Source organism: Hylobates moloch, unplaced genomic scaffold, assembly GCF_009828535.3.
Source record: "Hylobates moloch isolate HMO894 unplaced genomic scaffold, HMol_V3 SCAFFOLD_5, whole genome shotgun sequence".
In the NCBI taxonomy this organism is placed as follows: Eukaryota; Metazoa; Chordata; class Mammalia; order Primates; family Hylobatidae; genus Hylobates; species Hylobates moloch.
This window is the reverse complement of record NW_026652280.1, coordinates 63,080,097-63,106,994: the sequence shown is the minus strand read 5'-3', so window position 1 is coordinate 63,106,994 and position 26,898 is coordinate 63,080,097. Positions and strand designations below refer to the sequence as shown.

At 36.7% G+C, this 26,898-nt stretch overlaps 1 protein-coding gene across 7 annotated transcripts in view; it reads left to right on the top strand.

Annotated features, from left to right (window-relative positions):
• The window catches only part of DLGAP1 (DLG associated protein 1), a 993,959-nt gene that overhangs the window by 97,463 nt on the left and 869,598 nt on the right, over positions 1–26,898 (top strand). For 5 of the 7 annotated variants that reach the window (XM_032152723.2, XM_032152722.2, XM_032152725.2 and 2 more), the window contains exon 2: positions 12,881–13,043. The exons of the other annotated variants lie outside the window; for them this stretch is intronic. The gene's annotated coding sequence lies outside the window, so the exon portion shown is untranslated. The remainder of the gene's footprint in view (positions 1–12,880; positions 13,044–26,898) is intronic. 7 annotated transcript variants of the gene reach the window in all.

Here is a 26,898-nt window from a genome sequence, read left to right as displayed (position 1 = left end):
CCCTAAGCGGCACACACACTGGCCTTCTTTCTTTGTTTCTCAAACATGCCACACTAGTCCCTAAAGGCCTTTTAACTTTCTTTTCCTTCTTTAAGGACCATTCTGCCCTCAGGACTAATTATTTTTCATTATTCACATTTGTGCTCAAATGTCACCTCAGTGTAATAACATGATCACCCAATTTCAAAGAAATCTTTCAGTCATTTATCGTCTTATTTTATTAGATTCACTGAACCAATCATTATCTGAAATCGTATTGTTTATCTATTTGTTTGCATGTACATTATTTGCTTCCTGCCAACTCCCAAATATCGACTTCATGGAATCACGATTACTGGCTGTTTTGTTCCCTGCTTTATCTCCAGTGTCTAGAACAGGGCCTTCTTCCAGTAGGCCTTTTGTAAAGATTTGTTGAGTGAACGGTTTATGCTCTCTGTTACTCCATCTGATCCTTCCAACAGGCAAAGCTTGAGTTATAAGCTCCAGCCTTGGGCATGCACAGATGTAAATATTTATAATCTACAAACACAGTGCTGACTACACTGGGGCTCAAATTTCAGATTTTGTGGGTTGAGAAGCAATGAGGAGCACAGGTAACTACCTTCCTGCCAGCTGCATTTCTCGCTGCCATAGGGCTGTGGAATCCCTGGGACTAAGGTGGTACATAGGCCCTGCCCTCCAAAGGGGCCTGTTTGTTATTCAGTGGAGAGGCGCTGCGAAGCACTGGGCCCACTGAGTGGCAGACCTTGCAGCAATGAAACGGTGTCAGCTGCTCTTGCCAGAGATGTCAGTCAATGGAGCAGATGGGCTACTCTGGTTTTTCAGAATTCTCAGGGTGTAGGCTACTCCAGCTACACCAACTCTTCTCTTATTTGGAAATAGAAAATTACTTGCATAATTGGTTAAATAATTCATTCAGGCCACGATTATATATTGACTTATCTTCTGTATTCCAGGCAAGATTTAGACACTGGGAATACAGAAGTGAAAAAACGGACAAAAATCCTGTCCTATGAAGTTTACGTTTGAGTAGGAATCCACAGATAATAAAGAAAGAAATGGTGGGAGGCCAAGGTGGGTGGATCATTTGAGGTCAGGAGTTAGAGACCAGCCTAATTAAAATGGTGAAACCCCATCTCTACTAAAAATACAAAAATTAGCCAGGCATGGTGGCACACACCTATCATCCCAGCTGCTCGGGAGGCTGAGACAGGAGAATCACTTGAACCCAGGAGTGGAGGTTGCAGTGAGCCGAGATGGTGCCACTGCACTCTAGCCTGGGCCACAGAGTGAGCCTGTCAAAAAAAAAAAAAAAAAAGAAAAAAAATCAAAGACAAAGAAAGAACAAAGAAAGAAATTGTATATCATACACACACACACACACACACACACACACACGCACACGTATATACACACACAGAGAGACAGACAGATGATGAGTCCTATGGAGAACAGCAAGGCGTGGAAAGATAAGAATTCATCTATAAAGGTGTCATGTGGGCACCTGAATGGGGAAGAGGGAGTGTTATCCTTGTGGCTACCCATGCTGGAGGAACAACAAAGGCTAAGGTCCTGTGACATGTATGTGGCACATCCTAGAAAGACCAAGGAGGCTAGTGGACTAGAGCAGAGCAAACAAAGGTGATAATAGGAAGGGAAGAGGTCGGAAAAGTAACAAACAACAAAATGTATAAGGTCTTTTTGGGCAGAGGAATGTCATGCTCTAACTTGTGATTTAGGAGGAGCACTTAGTTTACTGCACGGAGCAGGCATGTAGGGAGTGAGGGCAGAGTAGCAACATAGAAAACTATTTCAAGAATCCAGTCAAGAAATAATAGTGGGCAAGAATAGGATGATAACAGTAAAGGTGGTGGGAAATGCTCGGATTCAGGATGTATTTTGAAAGTAGAGCCAACAGGATTTTCTGATGGATTGGACAAGATGCATGAGAGGAGAAATTCATGACACCAATATTTTTGACTTGTGTTGCTAGAAATATAAAATTGTCCATTGTTGACATAGGAAAAAATGGGGATGGGCAGGTTTGGTGGGGTATCTGGAGCTCAGTTTTGGTCATGTAAATTTTAAGGTGCCTACTGGTAATCTATGTAGAGATTTGCAGTGGCTGTTAGATACAAGTCTAAGATTCAGGGAAGAGACTGGACTAGAGGTATAAAATAGGGAATTGTCAGCGTATAGATAACTATTTAAGCCTAGGGGTCTGGATGAGTTTACCAAGGGAATGGGTCTCTGGGAAAAAGAGAAGAACCTCCAAATGAGACCTAGAAGGAGCCACTCATCAGGAAAAAAAATCCAGGAGCGTCTATGAAGTGAAGACAAAGTCCACCTGAAGACAGAGTCCAACTGACTATGGTGCATTTCCTGCTGTCAAGGCAGTGTTGGGCCTGGAGTGATAGATGTGCAATGGAGATGAACAGCTGACCCCTAGACAGGAACATAGATGTCATTGGTCATCTTGACAAGGGCGGTTTCCTGGGAGCTGGTGAAAGAATCAGAGCTACGATTGGAGCAGATGCAAGATAGCATAGAAGAGGTATTAAAGGCAACACATAGATAAATTTTGAGAAGTTTTCTATAAAAAAGCAGAAGAGGAAGCAGAGAGCAGCAGCTGGTCTAGTATGGGAGACTCAAGAGAAGATTTCTCTTTTTTATTTTTATACTTCTTATTTTGAAATTATAGATTCACAAAAAAATTGCAAAAAAAAAAAAAAAAGATCCCGGATGGTCCCATGTAAATTTAACCCAGTTTTCTCCAAAGATAACTTGTGTAACTGTAGTACAATATCACAACCAGGAAATGAATGTGGGCACCATCTACAGAAGTCACTACAATTTCACCAATTACACGTGCACTTCTGTGTATGTGAGTGGGTGTGAGACAGTGTGTGTTCCATTTAATTTTATCATGTGTGTAGATCTGTGTAACCACCAGCATAATCAAGATCTAGAACCTTCCGTAACTACATGGCACCCTTGTTCTATTCCTTTAAAGCCACACATCATTTATTCCTAACCCCGGTACCCACTAATCTCTTCTCCATCTCTATAATTTTGTTATTCCAATAATATTACATAAATGGAATCACACCACATGTAACCTTTGAAGGGCTGACTTTTAACACACAGTATATAATTGCCTTGAGATTCATTCAAGCTGTTGTGTGTATCAACAGCTCCCTTTTACGGCTAGGTAGTAGTCCATGGTATGGACGGACCCATTCAGGGACATCTGGACTGGTTCCAGTTTTTGGCTATTATGAGTAAAGCTGCCATGAACATTTGTGTACAGATTCTTGTGTGAACATAAATTCTCATTTCCCTGGGACAAATGCCCAAGAGTGTCATTGCTGAGTTATATTTCAAGAGTATGTTTAGTTTTAAAAGACACTACCAAACTGTTTCCCAGAGCAGCTATACAATTTTACATTTTCACTAGCAATGTGTGAATGACCCAGGGTCGCTGCATCCTGGCGAGCATTTTGTGTTATCATTATCTTTTGTTGTAGCCATTCTGATGTGTGTGTGTGAGAGAATTTTTTTTTTTTTTTTTTTTTTTGGTGAGAGTAATTGCAGAAAAAGCCAGGAAGCTGCCTGGACCTCTAGTTTCTTCTTAGGTAGCTTGACTATTGTTAAAAATCCAGCCCATATTTAACAATAATGAGTGGCTGTTGAGACATGTATATACAAACATGGGTATTGTGTGCCTTAGATATGGATGTGTGGAGATCATCTTGACCCATGAAGATGAGGAGCAGTGTAGGGGCAAAAAAGATGCGATACCTTTCCTCCCTATCATGAGGGTCACAGTTGACACCCCTATAACAAAAGGCAGGTTAACAAGAGGAAAGCATAGCAAATTCATTTAATCAAAGGTTTGGGTGACATGGGAGCCTTCAGAAAATGAAGAGGCAAAGACTTAAGGAAAACTGTCTGTTTTTATGCTTAGGTTCAATGAAGAATGTACAGCTGTGTAGAAACGTGATCGGACAAAAAGATATTCATCTAAGGGTAATAAACTAGGGTCTGTCCAGATTCTTCTGGTCCTTCTGTGTGGCATTCCCTCCTCCTGGGTTTGGGCAGGGACCTTCTGGAAGGAGATAGGTCAGATTTCTCAGTGACCATCTTCCACACAGCAAGGTGGAGGAAGGTTAGAGTAATCGTTCTAGGTTTTATGATTGGCTTTTGAGGAGAGGGGTTCTAGTTTCTGTGACTCACCTTGGGGAAGAGAAACCCTAGTTTCTATGGTCTGCCTTGTGGGAGAAAGGAGAGTAGGAGAAAGAAGGGCAGGAGAAGGCCAGAAAGAGGCTTTGCTTTTGAGGCCCCTTCAGTGTCCTACAGTTCAAAGTACTGAGCATGCCAAAGTGCCATAATTCAGGGAGTCGTTTTCCGAACCCCAACAGCAGCAAGCATGTGCGAGTCGCAGAGACTCCATACCTGTCGATGGCGGTAACAACAGCCAGTTCACGCTGCTGTTTTGCCTCAGTCTGAAAGTCTCATTCATCTCAGTTGTACATGTTTACCCACAAAACCTACTCAGCTTCTAGGGTTAAATTTACAGTAGCTCATAGCAACTTAGGCATTATAAATTTGACTTCTCATGTTTGTCTATTGATTTTTCAGAGCGACAGTGATTTCAAAGTGCCTAAAAGTTGATATAACTGATTAGCCCAACACTAAACTTCAGGATTAAGAAAACCCTTGAAAAACAGAGTGGAGAAAAAATATATATTTAGACATATATTAATATATACATAAATTATATGTTTATATATCATGTGTATGTTATACATCATATATATTTAAATATAACATTTTAAATATCTTACACTAGTTTCATGGTTTTAAGACGTAAAATCCTTTTCCTTCTCAGTCTGAAAATGTTTTCTCTAGGTCAAATTTGCTCATTATAAAAAAGAGCCAAAAAGCAAAAGGCTGCAGAAAGCTTTTTACAATGAGGAGGAAATTATCCTGTGATGGAGAAAGCCAGACCGTAAAACTGCCAGTCACACGGAGGTTGCAATCTCTCGGGAACGGGAAGGAGCCGTCTTATGGTTGTTTGCTCAGAATGCGGCTCACTCTCAAAGGTCCTTGTAATAACTGGACTGAACAGATGTAGCTACTTCAGGTCATTTGAAACATGTCAGCTTGGGGTGGGTGATCATCAGGGAATTGTGACTCGCTGCCCCGTGCTCAGTGGGAAGCCTTTACTGAGCCAATTTATCCCCTGGGACCTAGAGAGAAAGGAAGAACAAGATAAAACAAAGCAAAACAAAGCAGGAGATAAGCAGCCAAGTGTTCTGAAGGCAGAGAGTGAACAGTTGAAGACAGAAAAGCTTTGGTGTGTGAGGGCTTGTATTTTAACTGCTACAAATTCCTGACATGATAGATCTTTTTAAACAGAAGAGTTTGCTGAGCCAGGATTGTTGCCCAAATGCGGGTTTTCTTGCAGATGATAACTGTACTTGACTACAGGCTTTTGCCATGCAGTTCTGCCCAGAAGACTTTTCGGGAGTGAGGACCATCTGTAATCCAGGTGGATGATTGTCATACTCACCAAGGGCTCCAGTGCTTAAACGTGCTCAGTGCTCCACAAGTTAAAAGCAGTTCCTCCTCCCACATTTACAAAAGTAATGGAGCACATACAGAAAATCATTGGTAGAGAAGCATTAAGTCAAATAAGTGTAAAGACTGAGACATTGCCATGAAAACTGGTCGTGAGTGTGTGTTTTAAGGGCATAAGGCAAGAGTGAGTACAGAATTCTGCATTGTGGTTGTCCTGGGTAGGGAAATGTTAGCTTTTCTTAATTCAAACAGAAACGTTATGGAAAAGACAAGTTGTCAAGTGTGGGTAAGTGGGTGAGAGATTGTTTGACTGCTAGAAGATGAAGGAAATTCAGGCACTAGGGGCTACTTTATGTGACAAACAAATAAAGACGACATTTATCTTTGTTTACAGAAAGCCACTTCATGTCCTATGTATACCTGTATCGCCCACAACAAGCAGAACAGTGACATTCATTGAGCAGGTGCTAAGTAAATGTCATAAGCTTGATCGATAGGACATTAAGAAGGCAGAGGGTTGCCTTATCAAGCCATGGTTAGAGAAAGCAGTATTGATGAGAATGCCACCTACAAACATATGAGGGGCAAAGTGCTGAGGAGAGGGAGAGATTTGAGAGCATTTTTCTCTGAAGGCTGGAGTTCTCAGCATCTATAATGAAATTGACCTATCATACTGCAGACAGAATCTAGAAGCCTGATACGATGCTTCTGTTTTAGGTTGCATGAGACAACAAAGTAAGGGAAGAAAGAAAACTGGCAGGAGATAGCAAGGTGTGTCCTTGTTTTGATAAAGTTGGCAAATGCCTCTGGGTGATTCAAACAGGTGGCTTGATGCCATTTCGAAAGTTTATGTGAGCTTTTCTAGAAATAGTACTGTGAATATTTTTCTTCCATGATGATCTTATTCTTTTGCACCTCATGGTTTTATTCCGGATTTGTAAATTAAGTGTTATAAGGCAATCGTGAGGTACGATTTTTATGGAAAAACTACATGTTGCTTTTAACAGAAAGATAAAAAACACATTTGAGTGTTTGAAATATACCTAAAGAAGCTTCTTACTAGAGTAAGGTTATTAATTTTAAATCTTAGCATAGTGCAAACAAAATGTATAGAACAAAATAAATTTGAGCCTAGTATGTCTTTGATTAATGATTCAATTTGCAGCACCGCATTTGTACAACAAATCTAAACTATTCATGATGAAACTCATACTTTGATAACTGATAACTGACTAGCTATTCAGATTTATCTATGTTGGACAGGAATCAGAAGAAACTGAAGCAGAAATGCATGGTTTTAGATATAGATTTTTTGCAGTCTATTTTCACTTGCCATGGATTCAAAAATATTTTATTGTCCCATGTATGTATGTATCTTTTAAATCAGAAACAGAAATTAAGTCACCTAAGAGACCCTTAGCTAGATTTCGAGTCAGAATAATCTAAGATTTTAGCATATGTACTAAAAAATTAAATTATTTATCTCAGAGCTACTAATAACTTACAAATATGATCCTAGAATAGATAAGTATAGCTATTTTTATAAATTCTTACAAACCAGAAGACTCCTCTCCCAAATATGTCAAGCTTAATTTTCTGCTCTGCGGAGCACAGCTAGTGAGGCAGCAAAGCCCAGTGACATTTTCCACAGTGTCAGTTGCCAACCACTGGAAGCCTGTGGCAGTGTTTAAATCTACAGCAAACACTCTAACAATTGGTTGAAGAAAGGATTATGTAATTCCACCTTGATGTTGCTTTCTGTGTTGCTTACATCAGTGTCAAAGAATCATAAAGGCAGAACTGGGTGAGTGCTAAGGTAGCATTTTCTCAGTTATGAGCCAATTTAATCTTTATGCTTTCTGGAGATTACTTTAGTCAATCTCTCCATTCTTACTAAACTCCTAAAGAAATGAATCTTCTTTGAGTGTGGCTATTTCAGTGTGTGCTGGGGCTCTCATTTCAGTGATCATTATTTCTGCAGAGTGGTCTACATTAATTCCAAAGTCTCCTGGAGACCATTAACTAGTAAAATAATAACATGCCTCTACCTAGATTCTAATAATGTTTTGGTAATTAGATCAAACCTACTATTTGAAAAATTGGTAATGGCAGAAGAGAGAGTTAAATTCTGAGGACCCGGAAAACTTTATTGTGTGAATAAAATAGAATAGAATAAAAGTCAAAGGAAGACCTCTAAAATATAATGGACAAAAAATATATGTATGTTATGAAATTCTATTAAAGTTCCAGGGGAAATATGATTATCCAAATTGTCCTACTGCAGTGCCCCAGCTTTGTTCCCAAATCTGTAAATGACTTTACTTGGCAATATTGGTGAACAGAAGAGTCATAAATAAGTAAATTTTCTAGATAACTGGAACATATTCTCACTGCCAAACTTAATTTATTATTTTAAAATATTTGAATGTATATTTATTTCTCAGCCTTCTTTTAACAGAAGATGTTGATCATAATTTAATATTTTTTTTTCCTTAAAGATATTACCTTTTGTAACTTAAAAAAACATTTATATTGACATCTGACTACGTTCAAGACATGTATTAAAGGTCCTAATAGGGATCTTGAACATCTCACATTCTATTGGTGGAAACCAATACCTGTGTGACTACTATTCACATTTCATATGTTAATTACAGATGTAGTTAAATTGTAATTATCTGTCTTCCCCAGTAGAATGTAAAATGCCCAAGGAAAGGGACTGTATATTACTTATTTGCCTAAAAGTACTACTTTCAGGGAAAAACTCGTGGATGGTGGCTGTTTAAGAGATTTCAAATTAATTAATGTTGGCTAATTGGAGTTACTACAGATGAAAAATTCTGGAAATTTTACAATTAAGAGAAAATTATATTTACTTTCAGTGTTGAGGAAAATTGAAATGCATTGCTTTGCATTAGCACCTTTATATAGCTAGAGACATTTTGATAGTTTAGGAAAATATAATATCTCATTAAAAATTTTTTTTTCTTTAAAAACAATCAGTTTTGTTACACATATGTTAAAAATATTTTGCTAAGATATCTCAGGGTGCTGTATCCAATAGCTAATATTTCCCTCCATTTTTTAAGAAGAAATAAACACTTTGAACAGATGGAATAATTAGCATTTATAGCAAAAACCAGGATATTTCCTTTTCTCATCATCGAAAGTGATAAACAGATATCTGAAGCATACATTTTCAGCAAAGGCATTGAAGAAGAAAACAATTCTGCTTCTCTTCTGTTGTTTTATGAAGAAGTGCAATCTCAGAAGTTAATACTTAGTTTTAATTGCATCCTTTAGAAAGTTCTGTCTGATAAAATGGCACGTTTAAACTATGAAAACTGAGACAGAAGAATACATTCAATAAATGTTTTTTCATAATTTTCCACTAATTAAAACCTACCTATGATAAAGTACTGGATCTTAAGTGTACAGCTTGGTGAGTGTTATGGATTAATACACATGTATAAGCCTCACAAATAGAAAGATACAGTGTATTATCATCCACCCAAAGGCCTTTCTGTTACTTGTCCTAATTAATACCCCCAGAAGTACTCATTAGAATACATTTTTTCACTAGAAATTCATGTTATCAGTTTTTTAAATTTCGTATAAATGGAATGACACACTATGCTCTATTTTGATTTTCTTCCTCCATATCATCTCTGTGGGGCTGATCCATGTTGTATAATTTGTAACAGTTTGATCTGCTTTGCTGATGTAGAACAGTAAATTTTGTAAATATACCGTAATATTTTTTTCATTTTTATTCTTTTACTTTTACCCTTTGACTAACATCTCCCTTTTCTCCTATCCGCCAGATCCTTGTAGCCACCATTCTACCCTCTGTTCCTATGAGTTTGTGCCACAAATGTCATTTTTCTGTATTAGGATCCAATCCAGGATCACAGACTGCATTTACTTGTTATGTCACTTTACTCTCTTTTGATTTGGGGTACTTCTTAGACTTTCCTAATCTTTTATGACTTTGACAATTTTGAAGAGTGCTGGCCAGTCATTTTGGAGAATGTCCAATTCTGGTTTGTCTGATGTTTCTTCATGACTAAATTCAGGTTTTAAAAATTTTTGCATGAATACTGCAGAGGCTACACTGTGACCTTCTCAGTGTGTCGTATCAGGAGTTACATGATGTCAACACATCTCATTCCTGGTGATGTTAATTTTGATCACTTGACTGAGGTGGAGTCTGTTAGTTTTCTCCACTATAAATTTATGTTTTTTTCCTTGTAGCTAATAAGGATCTTACAGTGAGAGAGTTTGAGACTATGCCAATGTCCTGTTTTCTCATAAACTTTTGCCCACAAGTTTTAGCTTCCATCAGTGATTCTTACCACTGTGTTTGTGAGATGATTATTTTCTATATCCATCATTCCTTTTGTATTTTGAATTTGAATTTCATTCTAAGGATTTTGTCCTTACCTATTGATTCAATTACTTATTGGTGGTATGGATTCAAGGATCTTTATTTTATTCCATGAGATAAACTTCATTATTATCATCGTTTAGTTTGTTGCTCTCATTCTAGAATTGGCCACTGGGGGCTCCTTCAGGGTGACTGTGATGCCACGAAATTTTGAGCACATGCTTACTGTGGCACTACAAGATCTTGCAGGCTCATCTTGCTCCCTTTCCTCATCTCGCTAATATCTACCCATTCCCAAAATCAACCTTTTTGTGAAGGTTATTTGGCCCTTTTTCTTAGTGAAAGGTATTTGGAAAACAAAATCTGAGTGCTAGATGTGCTCATTGCTCTTCTGCCATTGCTTCTAGGTCACCTGACAGAGCTAGGAAATATGTGTACATATACATCCACATATGTGTACATATACATCCACATATGTGTACACATCTCTACTTTATGTCAGTTTGTACAACACACACACACACACACACACACACACACGCACACACACACATTCCTGAGTTCATCCTGAGGCACGTGATTCCAGTCCAGCATCACAGGGTTCATTCTAGCCAAATCCCTTCCATTACTTGTAACTCCTCTTTTTAACATTGAGAAACTTCACTCTCAGTATCCTCTTTTTAACACCGAGAAACTTCACTCTCAGTATCATCAATTTATTTAATTATTTGCTTAATCTTCATATACACACAATGTAGTCTCACAGTCGCAATTTCATACCACTCTGAAAAACAAACCTTTAACCAGAGTACAATATGTATGGATACTTTTCCTTGTCTTTGGGCTTGGAGTAAGCAGTCAAAACACTGTTTTCTAAGAGTTATTTAGCTTAGTTCTATTCTTTCCCATCCCCTTCACTGTGGTTATTTATTTATAATGCAATGTACATGAAGGATTAATATCTTAATTTATGAATATTAATTTCATATCCTGTTGCCTTACTAAATTGTTTTATGATTTGGGGATTAACCATATTAATTACTATTGATTCTTAAGTGTTTTTCAGGTATCATATCATCTATAAGTAGGGATGCTTTTACCTCTTCTCTACCAATTCTAATACCTTTAATAGATTTGTTTTGTCTAATTGCATTTTTTAACACTTTCAGTAAAATAATAAATAGTAATGGAGATAACTAGCATCTTCCCCTTGTTCCTGATGTGAATAGGAATGCTTCTAGTGTTGTCCAATTAAGATACCGATTTTAGCATTGAGAAATATATATTTTTAATATGTTAAAAATCACATTCAATTTCTTGAATATTCTTGTAATGAGTGAATGTTGAATTTCATTAAGGCCTTTCAGCATATATGGAAAAATCATATTACATATGATAATAATAGATTTCCTAGTAGGAACCAACCTTGAATTTCTATAATAAATCCCACTTAGTTGTATTCATTATTTTCTTAATATGATGTATAATACTATGCTCACCAAAATTTCTTTTAGTACTTTTGCATTGATATTCATGGACAATATAGGTCTATAGATTTATTTTCTTTTGAGCAAAGTTTTTTAGGTTTAGGTATCAACGTTATTCTGGCTCAGTAAAAGGAAACATTGTCTCTTTCATTTCCAACATCTTGCAGCAATTTGTAGAGTACTGAGATTATTTGATCTTCAAATGTTTTGTAGATTTTTACCATGACACTATCTGGGTCTGTTTGTTTTTTATGATATTCATCCTTAATAATGTTCTCTATTTCTTGTATGGAAATTGATCTCTTTAAACTTTCTCCATTAATGGAGTCAATTTTAGTACACGTGATTCCCTGGAAAATTGTCTCTTTTATCTAAATTTTCAAACTTGTATACATAGACATCTGTAGTCAGTTACGCTACTTATTTCATTTTATCTTTTTTCAATAGCTAATTCTTCATGTTATTTCTTATTTTGTGTCGTTTTACCTTCTGTCTTTTGTTTTCTGATCAAGGTTACCAATGGTTTGTTTATTTTGTTAGGGTTTTTAAAAACTGAGGGTATTTATTTATAGAGTTACTGTTTTCTGATTCTCTGAGCATTAATTTTTACTTTAATCTTTATTATTTCTTCCTATATGCAATTATTTAGTTATTTAGCTAGAAATGTATTTTATTTTAATTCTTTCATTTCTCCTGACAAAAGCATTTAAATGATATACAGAAATAATGCAATGCTATTGTATCACAAACGATGATTTTGTGAAAATTAGCCAACTGACTCTAAACTTTACTATATTCTCCTCAAATGTGAAAAAGGCCAGCAGATGAGACAGACGTGTTTTAAGTTCCACATCCACTGTTTCCTTGTTGTCTGACTTCAGCAAATATCTAATTCCCTGATTATCAGTTTCCTAATTTGTAAAACTGAAATGGTAACATCTCATCTGAAGATTAAGTGAGATAATTTCTGGAAAACACCAACTCAGTGCTTAATATTGTGCACTCCATAAATGGGCCCTCTCTCTATCTTTCTGAGTTAGGGATAAAATAACTACTCTTTGTTGAGCATTGTTAGAAGCATTTTGTTAGTAATACCTTATTTCTTTTTTTCACAGTCTTCTGCAAAGGATGTGCATAGCTTGCTCTTAAATACGAGTAGGTCCAAATTTTGACGTGAATTCCATCCATCTGACTTGGAGCTCATGCTCTTTAAAAAAAAATCTGATGTACTTTTATTTACTTATTTTAATTGACAAATAAAGTTCATACTCTTGATGACTAAGCTAGCCTGCCTCTGAACTGTAAGTTAAAAGATTAAGACTGCTATTCATAAGGTTTAACATGTATGAGTAACATTGCAAAAGTAATCATGAAGCTCCATTAACAGACTTGCCTTCCTTCTTTGTCCCCTTCTGCATTTCAGCACATCGTGAGTGGTGCTCTTGAGTCCCTTCAAGTGATTACTACTTAGATCTTCCCCTGGGACACCTTCTTGAAAGGACCAGCGTGCATCCACTTTGCGTAGATATAATCCCAGATTAGTGGAGGTGTTGGAAAGCAGACTTCACTTGTCTCACTAACACTGGGTAAGAGTTTGAAAACTATATTTACTGTTTGCAGATGATATTTGATGTCATGACCTGATCTGAAATATTTCCGCTTTCTTGTAAATTGGAAAGCTATATTAACTAACTAGACACATAGCAGAAGGGAAAAAGTAGGCTAGCACAAAAAGGCATTGAACGTCGATTGAGGTGTTTATGATTAGCTAAGCATATGCTGATGTATTTGAAGATATTTTTCATACTTACATAAAGTAGAAGGAGCTAACGTTTAGTGCAAGTGGAATTTCATGACAAGCATTCTTATTTTTTAGTATAACTGAAATACAGTTGTGTGAAACCTATAATTGCTACAATTTGTGTTGTTTCTGCCACTGTAAAACCAATACCTATAAAATGGAGACGCTAACTCCTTTAAACTGGTTATGATAAAAGTATGCCTATTGTGATTATCTATATGCAAATCCTTCCCTAACTGTGGGGTTCCCTTACATGTACTGCTAGTGCATATAAGTTTACTTCCATGTATCTTTTCCTCAAACTTAAAAGTCTTCTGTTCCAAGATATTACATTGCCAGTTTTACTCTAGCCGGGATTATTATCAAAACAGAATTGGAGCTGAGAAAAGACAATAGAGTTGAATCGAACGGCAGAATAGGAATAGTTAGCGTAGGGAATCCTTGGGAGAGATTAAAAACAAAGGGGGAGCTATGAGACAAAGAAGACTTTATGTGTCTTAGAAGTGCATTCCAGTGACTTCTAGGAGAGCAGAAGCTAAGGGATGTAAATTGGCGCTTGGGCCATGACACGGACTTATCTTGGGTGGACAGATGTTGAGAAATAAAGGTCATCCAAAGGTTTTCCCTCTCAAGCACACAGGTTATACTGCATCTCAAAGCCCTGAGATTCAAGAATGAGTCAGTATCTCTGAGACATAAATCAGAGAGATATTGAATATTAACATGGAGGACTAGGTCTCTTGAAATGCACATTTCTCTAAAATGCGTAACAACTTTTGCAGTGTTTTATGTCCCGTGTAAGAAAAAGGTATCTCAAAAATGTCCTATTGAACACGGCTTGGTAAATGAAAACTGGGAAGATTGAAGGTGTATAAATGCCCCAGGTCATAACACGACGGCTGAGAACATGGGCTGTGAGGACAGATGGGTTTCTCTGGTCTGAATCCTGACTCTGCCACCTTTTGGCCATGACTCTTGGGGTAGTTGGGAAAATGAGATGTCTAATTTAAAGAGTGCTTAATACCAGACCTGGCACATAATATGTGTTCAATAAATAGGTATTTTATGTTAAGTGATTGTACAAATATTTTAAAAGCTTTGTAGCCTCACCAGTGACCTTGACCTTAATGCTTTTCTCTATTTTCTCTATGAGGACTTACGTTTCTCATCTGTAAACTCTTCTACTATGTTGAATTTTCCTTAATCTCACATAGCAAATTATAGTTGAGATAACATTACTATTATTTTCAAGAGTGGATTTTTTGTCTTTAAGTCTGGCATGTTATATTTCTGAAAACACTTGATATTTTAAATTTTATCATCTCAAATCTGCCACTTTCTAGCATCACGATATTGGTCAAATTACCTAACTTTTCTCAATCTCCTCATCTTTGAAATGGGAACAATAGAGTATCTGTCAGAATCATTGTGGAGATTAAATGATATAACGCATAGTGCATGACAAAAAGTAACCAATACATGTTAGCTACTACTAACAGTATCGCTACTGTCATCATTATAATTATTCTTCTTAAATACATTCTTAACTACCTCTGGTATGATTGCTGATGTTGTCTGTCTTTAAATTGTGGAATTTGAAACAGGACACTTTATAGAATTTTAAATAAAATATTCATATATTCAAAATCTCAGGACACCTTTTCACTTTTGAAACCACAATTCATCATCATCATTTTGTACCCTTGTAATACAGTTTATTTAGCTTAAGCACAAATCTCGTGTCATGAGGTTACTAAATTATCTCCAAGGACAATTTCTTTTATGAACTTCCCAGACTTGATCCTTTCCAGAGGAGATTATACAACTTCCATTTTAATTTAAAATAAATTTTAATTTATAAAGGGAAGTAACTTAAAAAATTTATTATACTTTAAGTTCTGGGATACTTGTGCAGAACGTGCAGGTTTGTTACATAGGTATACATGTGCCATGGTGGTTTGCTGCACCCATCAACCCGTCATCTACATTAGGTATTTCTCCTAATTCTATCCCTCCCCTAGCCCCCCACCCCACAACAGGCCCCAGTGTGTGATGTTCCCCTCCTAAAAAGGGAAGTAACATTTTAATTTAGAAAGGAAAGTAGCATTTATTTAGTGCTCACCATATGCCAAACTTTATACTTTGATGATTCTTAATATCACAGTTTGGCTGGGTTACCCTTATTTATAACTTTAAACTGCTGACCCAACCTAATAAATCTTAAAATTTATAAAATAAATATTAAGTAATAAGGATACTACCACTATCCACAGCTCACTCTGTATAACTTGTCCAGATTTGTACTCAGGCTTATCTCCATGTTTCTGCATGCTTAGAACCTAGTTCCATAATCCAAACTTTTTTTTTTTTTTTTTTTTTGAGATGGAGTCTCGCTCTGTCACCCAGGCTGGAGTGCAGTGGCCTGATCTCGGCTCACTGCAAGCTCCGCCTCCCGGGTTCACGCCATTCTCCTGCCTCAGCCTCCCGAGTAGCTGGGACTACAGGCACCCGCCACCACGCCGGGCTAATTTTTTGTATTTTTAGTAGAGACGGGGTTTCACCGTGTTAGCCAGGATGGTCTCGATCTCCTGAGCTCATGATCTGCCCGCCTCGGCCTCCCAAAGTGCTGGGATTACAGGCATGAGCCACCGCGCCCGGCCCCATAATCCAAACTTAATGTTCAACTATGATTTAGATTATATTTATCCCAGTACAATCCTGAATCTGAAGTAATCCGTGGGCTTTAGGAAGCCAAAAATTTTGGCTCCATCTCTCATATTCAGATCTGATATTGTTTATGCAAAGCTATTTACTAGGGTTGATAATAATGTTCTCTGTGAATTGTTGTAAACAATTAAATCAAAAAATTTGTAAAGATTTTCTGTCTATTAAATATTCTTCATTTTGGGGGGTTTATTTCCAGTGTCTTTTAAAATAACTTAATTGTATAAGCAAGCAGGTATAAGAATGATATGTCAAATCTTTCAACATGCATCTAGAGATTTGTGGCAAATGTAGTATTAACCAAAACAAAAACAAATACATTTTCAATAGAGCTAATTTACCTCTTTATGTAATCTCAGCCTAAGCCAGATTCTTGGAAAGAATGATGTAATTAAATTATTTCATCAAAGCATTTACAAGTAAATGCACCATATGATCTTTCAAAGTGAGCAATGAAGTAACATTAGACCATTTGATCAAAGTTAGAAATGGCTCTTACTTAAAAGAAAGCGAAATTTTAAAACCATTTAGCCTTAGTAGTGCAAGATATTTCCTTTCCAATTTTTAAAATGTAAGATATTTTGGAGTTTTTATCCATTTAACATATTCTATTTATATTCATAAGTATAATATTTTATAGTTCAAAAATACAGATAACATCTAATATAAAAAATCCTCGCCTACCATTAAAATGCAAGCAGAATCAAGTTCAGGGGCTCTGTTGTAGGTGATCCCAGTGTTACCATTTCTAGAAACACCCTACTGCCAAACTGGGTGTCAGAAGACGCTACCACTTTGAGTCTATTGCATATTGCCAGGTATTGAATCTTGTGTCTTTTAAAATTCTGTGGACTTGGGAAGGGAAGTAACATTTATTTAGTGCTCATCACATGCCAAGGACTTCATCCGCTCAGAAATTCTGAAGATGATCTTGTGTGGCAGGTTCAGCTATTCATTTCTACTTGTGGATAAAATGAGATTCAAGGAATTCAGTAATTTGCTCAAAGTCACACTACCAAGAGATGCAGAGAGAGAGAGAGAGAGAGAAAGAGAGATATCAGTTTAATTCACATCAGTTTAATTTCAAAGCTATCTTTCATCACTTTATCATGCTTTTCACTTCAGTATTCTTTCAAAGACTCTTTGAGAACAAAAAATTCTTCCAAGTAAGAGCTAAAATGAATCCCTCTTATGTTTGATGTCTGACAAAAAATATGCAGTATCCAGTATATCAAATACTATTTTAAAAAAAATTCTAGACTATTATTCCTATTTCTTGATAGTCTGTAAGGACTGCTTTTCTTGTTTCTTGGAAAAGGCAGGTGTAGGGTGGGGATAGGTTTGTAGAAGCGGGAAACATAAAAGAAACCCCAAATGTCTGAGTATACTCTTAGTATAACCCAGGGTAGCTCCTGGGAAGAAATATTCTATCACTTCTCTACTGTTCTGAAGGAAATTAAGTATTTGGTATTGATGTTAGTGGTTAATGAAAATTTAAGGTCCACTGAAACATTATGTCCTTTCATTAGATCATTACCTAGTCATTTTGGTATTGATTACTACGGTGTTCATTGATAATCCAATTGTCTTGTTTCATTAATTTGTTAAGAGGTGTTGGGAAGGCTTCAGAGACAAAAATTTCTTAGTAAATAAGCGATTTTTTTTTCTAAAGTGCATGATGTATTATTAGTACCTAATATTTCTACTGAATCCTGTTTTTGCTTCATAAGAAAATACTTTCCCCTCTTCTTCAGATTTTTCTTAAAGCAGATAGATAACATAGCCGTAATTCATAGTTCTTAGTGTGAATTGAGAGGAAAGACTATGGAATTTCACTCAGGCCTAGTATTAAGTAGATTACATTTGTGAGATACTTAAGGGCTCCTTAACTCTTAAATAATATCAAAACTAGCATTATTTCATATGTTATCTCTTTAAGTTTCTTTCTGTAACATAATTACAAAGATTATGGTCTCGTGAATTTTCCTTACATATTTTTTGTAAAAGTCTATTATTTAGTAATAGAAGTATTTTTAGTGCATTTCTTGGCAGATTTACTCAGAGAGAGCTGCTTAGGTGTGTCGAAACCTGAAAGTGAACATTCATCATGTTGAAGCAGGGATGATTGTCAAGCAAAGAAGACTAAAGTGGATGCACAAATATCTTCCACATTCTTATATTCACCCTAAAACTAAATCTGTTTGTGAGAGAGAAAGGGTGCTGGACTTAAGGGCAGAGAACCAAGTTACTAACTGTGATTTTAGGCAACTCAATTTCTTGATCTCTTCAACTATTAGTTTTTTGGGGTTTTTTTCTTAATAACAACAACTTACTGGGCTGTTGTGGACATTAAATGAGATAGTGTTTGTGGAAGTGTTTTTGAATTTTAAGTCTGCATAAAAATAATGCATGTGAATGTTGCTGTTACTAAGGGTGTACAGCAATCCCCTTATCCATGCTTCCATTTTCCATGATTTCAGTTACCCATGTTAAACTGCAGTCTGAAAATATGAAATGGAAAATTCCAGAAATAAATCCTAAGTTTTAAATTGCATGCTGTTTTGAGTAGCGTGATGAAATCTCACTCTGTCCTGCTTTGTCCTTCTGGGATGTGAATCATCCTCACATGTGGCATCTTCACAGTGTCTACACTCCCCACCCATTAGTCCCTCAGTAGCCATCTCGGTTATCATACCAACTATCAAGATACCACAGTGCTTGTGTTCATATAACCTTATTTTATAATATGTCATTAATAATATTCAACTAATAATGTAATTATTAGTTATTGTTGTTAATATCTTATTGTACCTATTTTATAAATTAAACTTTACCAAAAGTATGTATGCATAGGAAAAACATTGTGTATATAGGGTTTAGTACTATACGTGGTTTCAGGCATCAGCTGGGGGTCTTGGAAGATATCCACCATTGATAAGAGAAGACCGATGTAACATAAAACTTTGTTATAAGAGAGTTAAGGGTTTAAATGTATAAGTCTAAAATCTTGTAATTTAAAGAATTCCAAACTTAAACATCTTCAGTAGACTTGACATTGTATTTGTTATATCCTATGTCAAAGCATAATATCTTCTTTTACTTTTTGTGCAAGAATTTATGCTTTTTCATTGGCAGGACTTGTACATTCAGGTTAAATGATGAGTATTGACATTCAATATTGTATTTTTGTTAAATATTAAATCCATCTTGGATAACTGAGTCTGGAAGATTCAGAGTTCCTTGGCATTGGTTTCAGATAAATTTTAAGTAAGGAATAATAGAATCTATAATTTTAGGGATTCTGATGAAGTCAATTAAAATTATGAATATTTCATAATATAATTGGAAACTGGAGTGAGCTCATTATTGTGTGATCAGGAAATACAAATAATTGATAAGTGGCATCAGTTTGTCTGTATAGACTGTATTTTTTACATTTAATTTAATTATATTTTATTTTATTCTAAGTTCCAGGATACATGTGCAGGATGTGCAGGTTTGTTGCATAGGAAAACATGTGCATGGTTGTTTGCTGCACAGATCAGCACATTACCTAGGTATTAAGACTCACATGCATTAACTATTTGTCTTGATGCTCTCCCTCCAGCTGCCTTCCCAACACACACATAACAGTGTGTGTTATTCCCCTGTCTGTGTCCATGTGTTTCTCATTGTTCAGCTCCCACTTATAAGTAAGAACATGCAGTGTTTGGTTTTCTGATGAACTGTATTTTTTGACACCAGCAGAAAGTTTTTACATATAGATGAAAACTTGGTCCTGACTTAACTCAGTAGACTGAAAGAGTCAATAATTCATGGGAATGGAGTCAAAACCCAGTTTTGTGTGAGTCTAAAGTCAGGACCCTTTAGCTCTTAACTAACCTTCCGCATACATATTCTAAATGAAATCATTGATCTGCAGTGTGTTAAATGACTATTTTGTCCCCTTCAGTTAGACACAGTCTCAGAGCTATATAAATTGTAAAGCAATTATATAATAAGTTATTTTCAAGGAAATTTTTAATATATGAGCAAATAACATATTTTTGAAGGTCCACTATAATAATAGGCCATTTACATAGAATAAATGACTCTTTTAATGTCCTGATCAGTGCCTTGGTGACCTATGAAATTATTCATAGATGATCACATAGGGGAAATAGTTAATTTGCATAATGGAATCTGCAATTATACTTCTCAATCTATGTATAAAGAAACAAGCAGCTCCTTGCTGTAAATTTATTTAATGTCTTATTCATTCACCATCTGTCGTATTTATCATCTTGCCATACAAAGAATGTACACTCCTCTGTTTACCTTTTCATCGTGAACTCCTAGAGAGAACTGTCTATAAGCTATTCATCTTGGTATACTTTCTCTGAGCCACAGTTCCTGATATATAATAGGCACTCAGTAAATATTTAGGAAATGGATGCCTGAAGGATCAATATAATCAGGTACATGTCCAGGGTCATTTAACAAACCTGTGTTACAATGGATAAGAAAAGGCCTTTTAAAATTTCCCAACTATTGACACTTGGTATGATTGATTTATTTACTCTAGAAGTATTATTGGACATGTACTATGTACTCAGCGCCTTTCTGGATTTTGGAAATATCTCAATAAACAAAACTGACAACAATTTTCTACTTTTAGGGATCTTACATTCCAGCTGATAAAACTGTGTCTGGCCAAACTTCTAAATCCTTTAAAAATAAAAATATAGTTTCTTTCCAAGAAATTATTTGTGATCATGATTTGAAAATGGATTGCCTTGACAATGGAAAATAGATGTACAGTTTCACAAAATACTCAAAGATCTACAAACTGAGACTGATTGGAATTTTTTAATGGATGCTAAAATTAGTGGTAAGATTAGTTTCTACTCAACATCCATTATTATCTTACATACAGCAGAGAGATAAAAACTATGATTCACTCTGTTTTAAAATATGTGGTGTTTCAAATGCCACTGATAATTTTTTAAAAGCAAAACAGAAGTGAAGGGAAATGTTGAGACAATATGGAAAAAAAATGACCCCTGACAAAGCCTTCTGTGAAAAGAACATTGTAAAATACAGCACTGAAATAGCTGAAATGAAATTTCAGCTATGAAAGTATGAAATAAAAAAAACTAAAATGGCTCCAGTATAAGAGTAACAGTTTGATTCAAATATTCCAATACTGCCAGTAATGTTCTCAGTGATGTTTATGAGAAAATTGTGACTTTATATATGTATCTATGTATTTTTTTTTGGTTTGGGCTGGTCAATTATTTTTCTTATTCATTGGAATTGACAATTGGCTCCCAACACACAACTCTTGAGGAGATTTGTATGATTTTTATAGAATACTAGAGCTAAAATATTTCTCTCTAAAATGTCATACATTTGTAAATTGTTCTTACAATCTTTTTAAGGATATGAACTATAATTGTTTTAAAAAGCCACACTCTGTGTGGGCACAGTGGCTCACACCTGTAATCCCAGCACTTTGAAAGGCTGAGGCAGGTGAATCATTTAAGATCAGTTCCAGACCAGCCTAAGCAGCATGGCGACCCCGTCGCTACAAAAAGTAGGAAAAATTAGCCGGGCATGGTGGCATGCACCTGTAGTCCCAGCTACTCTGGAAACTGAGGTGGGAGGATCACCTGAACCTGGGAGGCAGAGGTTACAGTGAGCCAAGATTGCGCCACTGCACTCCAACTTGGGTGACAAAGTGAGACCCCATCTCAAAAAAAAAAAATAAAAGCCAACTCTTGGCCTATCAATGTATCAACTGACCTACTACTACTTTTGCTCTTTTTTTTTCTTTTTTCTTTTTTTTTAAGACGGAGTCTCACTCTGTCATCCAGGCTGGAGTGCAGCGACACAGTCTCGGCTCACTGCAAGCTCCGCCTCCCGGATTCACGCCATTCTCCTACCTCAGCTTCCGGAGTAGCTGTAACTACAGGCGCCAGCCACCACACTCGGCTAATTTTTTTGTGTGTATTTTTAGTAGAGACGGGGTTTCACTGTGTTAGCCAGGATGGTCTCGATCTCCTGACCTCGTGATCTGCCTGCCTCTAGATACCATGATGCTAACATGAGCTAGATTAGATCTTATCCTCAAGGAGTTTACACTCTAATAGGAGAGAGACTCAATTCTATAAGCCTCTACAACAAACTAGAAAAGTTTTATTCATTGAAGCTCCTTTGTTCGATACATGTCCATATCAACTGTTAATATTAAAATGCCATCTATTAATTAAAGTAGAGTGGATGTTAGGCTTTGAATTAGCCACTGACCCAGCCCCTTACATGAGATAAGATTAGATGCCACAGGACCATTTTGATAGAAGGAACAGAAGCTTTGGTGAAGGGCATTTACTGGGATGGCACACTAGTATATTATGTAGGTATGTCACAGGAGCTCATCCTGGCCTAGAAGTAGCCATTACTTTCCTTAGCTGCCAGCATCTTTGGGCCTCATTGCCTCTCTTTCATTCTTTCTTCGAATTCACTCGTCTATATTTTTCTACCTTCAGACCAGCTTCTTCCACAATTGTATGTGGCCAGCACAGTGGTCCTCAAAGTGTTGTTTCCACGGACTTTCCAGATCAGCTCTCTAGAGCTAACAGAGTCCACCTCTGTGGACCACATTAGATTTCTGGGAATATGATTGGTCAACCTCGAATTATTCACTTATAGCCCAATAAGCAGTAGTTAGAAGAATGGAGTTGTATGGTGCATATATAACTTTTCCTGTGCCAATGGGCAGCAAAAGTACCTATGGATGGTGTGTGGGTCAGGAGGGCATCATCGGCACCTGCACTGTAATAGACATATTGCAGTGTGCTAATAGTGATAACAGGCAGATTGGCATTGATAGTATATTTTGTTGCTTCTTGTGTGATAAATTGAAGCTTGTATTTTTTTTTTTTTTTTTGAGACGGAGTCTCGCTCTGTCTGTCGCCCAGGCTGGAGTGCAGTGGGGCAATCTCGGCTCACTGCAAGCTCCGCCTCCTGGGTTCACGCCATTCTCCTGCCTCAGCCTCTCCCAGTAGCTGGGACTACAGGCGCCCACCACCACGCCTGGCTAATTTTTTCTATTTTTAGTAGAGACGGGGTTTCACCGTGGTCTCGATCTCCTGACCTCGTGATCCGCCCGCCTCAGCCTCCCAAAGTGCTGGGATTACAAGCATGAGCCACCACACCCGGCCAAAGCTTGTATTTTGATATATCAATTTGTGCCCCAAGTGGCAATGGAAATCAACCAATAGTCTTGTATTTCTAAATCATAAAAATGTCACAAATAATTCATGGCATGTATTTCATATGCACACTTTAAATACCTGGCTGTGTATTTATCTTCCAGCCATCACAAATAATTCATGGCATGTATTTCATATGCACACTTTAAATACCTGGATATGATAAATTGCTGATAGAATTTTCAATTTCAAAAGCCCAGTAGAGTGCACACTTTTTTTCTAACACAGTCTTTCAATTCTGTGACATTGCTGATTGCTCCTTTAAAACACATTTTGCACCAAACATTTTAGAATATTTGATTCCTGAGGACTTAAAACAGGACATATGTAATTTCATTTTTCTTTTTTGTACATTCTCAGGTTTAGTGCATAAGCTTGGATGTGAAGCCCTGGAGTTAGCCACATTGCTTTGAAAGAGGACCTTGTTTCCTCCAGACAGTACTGTCTTATGTTTCCTTCCTTTTCCAGAGCCAGGTGAAACCACAGGACTTCCCATTGCAGTTAAAGTAATCTGAATTTTCAACTGACCGGTCAACCTAAAAATTCAAGTCCTGATAAAACAAGCTTAAGCAGTATGATGAGGCTTCTTGGCTTTTTGAACTATTAAGTTATGTATTCACCAGTTTTTTTTTTTACTGATATTGTGCAAGGCACTGAGTTCCAGAGGACCTAGGAATAATCCTTGTCTTTTCTCTCATGTAGTGGATCACGCTGTGGAAGGTGGGAGGGGAGATTAAAAACAGCTTTATGATTGGCTCTACTTTTATCATTTAGTCCACTGTTTCTGCTCATTCTTTGGGATGGTTTTGATGCCAACCACATAAATGTATTTATTTCTATTCTGGACATTCTCACCCATAAGAAATATGCTCCTATTGGGATAATTGTTTATTGCTCAGTCAACTGTTTTTTAATTGTGACGAATTAACTGCTTGCTGCCTTATTGTGTCTTTCTGCAGCCATTTGGCCTATAATTCATAAAGAGAGAGATTCTTGAACCAACAATTTCTTTTTAATAGTATTAGTGTCACAATACAGCTATTGCATGAAATGATGTATACATTCACATTCAATGTTAACAATTGTTCAAAGCCAAATGTAAACACTACTAAGCTTGTTAAGATTTCTCTTGGCTTTCTTCACTGTACCTTTTATTTTCTCCAAAGACTTGAAGAACCATTAGGGTGCATTACTATAGTCGTGATTTCTATAATTTAAATAAAGTCAAACTCAAAGGAATATATTGCTTCTATTTAAAATCATTCTTAAAACAGATGCAGGTGGAGGCAGGTTTGAGGTTGAGGAGTGGTATTAGTGTGGTAGCAGCCACTGTTGTTTCAAACCTCTTCCCACCCTGCCCTAAGAAGACTGGAAACCTCTCCTCTCTCTTGCATTTTGTATTCCTGTACAGTTGATCCCTCAGTAGAATGCAAAAGTTCATTTGCATGACATGTAGTTGCTGAAGACACATGACCCATCCCTAAACTCAGACTAGGACATTTTTACAAATACTTTTGCAAATTGAAGTCAGGAATCTTCCAGCCATCATTAGGGCTGTAGGATTTCAGTTTCCTATGGCAATACAGAGATACTTCTGCAGTACCAGGAAGGAAATTCATGCTAATTTACGGATTTCACGTTGCCCAGTCAAGAAGTTGAGTTATCCCATTTCTTTTGGCCAATGTACATGCAAATGACACTAAAGTATTACCACAAAAAAAATCGAAGTACTTACTTTGTCATAGAGACTAGGCTAACATATGAAATAGACTGAGATGAGGGTTTGTTTTGTTTTGTTTTGTTTTGTTTTGTTTTGTTTTGTTGGAGTTTCAATCTTGTTGCCCAGGCTGGAGTGCAATGACACGATCTCGGCTCACCGCAACCTCTGCCTCCCGTGTTCAAGCAAGTCTCCTGCCTCAGCTTCCCACGTACCTGGGATTACAGGCATGTGCCACCACTCCCAGCTAATTTTTTGTTTTTAGTAGAGACAGGATTTCCCCACATTGATCAGGCTGGTCTCGAACTCCTGGCCTCAGGAGATCCACCTGCCTCGGCCTCCCAAAGTGCTGGGATTACAGGCGTGAGCCACCACACCTGGCCTGAGGTGAGGGTCTTTTATCAGCCTGTTCATTTAGTTAAGCATTCAGTTAAAAATATGGCCAGGCGTGGTGGCTCACGCCTGTGCGGGGGGGGATCAGTTTAGAGTAGAGACCATCCTGGATAACACAGTGAAACCTGAAAATGGCCGGGTGGTGGCAGAGCCTGTAGTCCAGTATTGGAGGTGAGGCAGAGAATGGATGAACCAGAGGCCGATTTGGTGAGTGTGTCACACCATGATCCAGGTGGTAACAGAGTGAGATCCTTTCAAAAAAAAAATAATATATATATTTATATAATATATATAATATTTATATATTTATATATTTATATAATTTATATTTATATATAATATATATTTTTTTATATATATTTTTTATATATAATATATATTTTTTTATATATATATATATTTTATATATATCTCTTTTTTGAGTGCCTTTCATACATGCATGGCACTGATACTAGGTTCCAAAGAAAATGCTTCTTTTTTTTTTTAATCTAAAGATATGGTCCATTATAAAAAATGACCACAAATTATTTCTCTCTCTCTGTATTGATAGTGACATTATAGGTCTTCCTATCCAAAAGTGGGTTGCTTTGGCCACTGAGACAGTTGCAAAAATGATTTGAGTAGAATCGTGAAAAGCACTTGTATAGTAGAGCTTACCCTCTGGATGCTTTTAGTACCCAGTACCCATGGGAATAAGCACAGGCTAGCCTGCTAGATGATGAACACAGTGTGACCCAGTCACCAGCCAACTGCCAAACCCGTGAGTGAGGCCATCTGGGATGAGCAGCCCCTGGCTGACTCTCAAACTGACTTCAAATGCATAAGCTGACCTAGCAAGATCAGCAGAACCCAACCAGGCCAGACAAACTGCTCAGCAGAATCGTGAGCTAAGTAAATGGTCATAGTTTTTAGCCATTGAATTTTGGAGTCATTTATTAAACATCAATGGTTAACTGATTTGAGAGATGCAAGTAGTGCACCTATGAAACAGTTACACAGGGAAGCAGGATAGTATGTAGCTAAATATCACCAAGATTAGATTACCAGAACTTGCTGACAGAGAAACTTTTATAAAGATGAGAATTGAGGGAGAAGAGCTTAGTTTTAAGCTCGATTTTTTAAAATAAATAGAATTTGGGTAAATACAGGTAGGCAGAAATAACATTTATAGGTAAATAAGACATTAGTTAATTTCAGCATAGCTGAGAGGCCAGAAGGAAAATGGGGCTTAAATGTGAAATGTAAAATCACACTTTGAAGTCAATTTGGAGGAATATGTCAAGTGATGTGAAGTATGGCACCATTTGGTACATTAGATGACTAACTTTACCTCCAACTTAGGCCATTTGAGGTGTCAGCCCCAGAAACAAATGTGGAATATTCAAATGTCTCTGCCCTTTACATTGGTCCATTCTGCCTCTAGTTTTAAGTCCACATCAAAAGAAAAGTTGGATTGTTTTGGCATCTTTGGATGAGGCCTAAGGAATGCAGTTTTGGAAATGAAAGTATTTCTTGTTTTTACTAATCTTTACTATCATTAACATGTGTTTTTA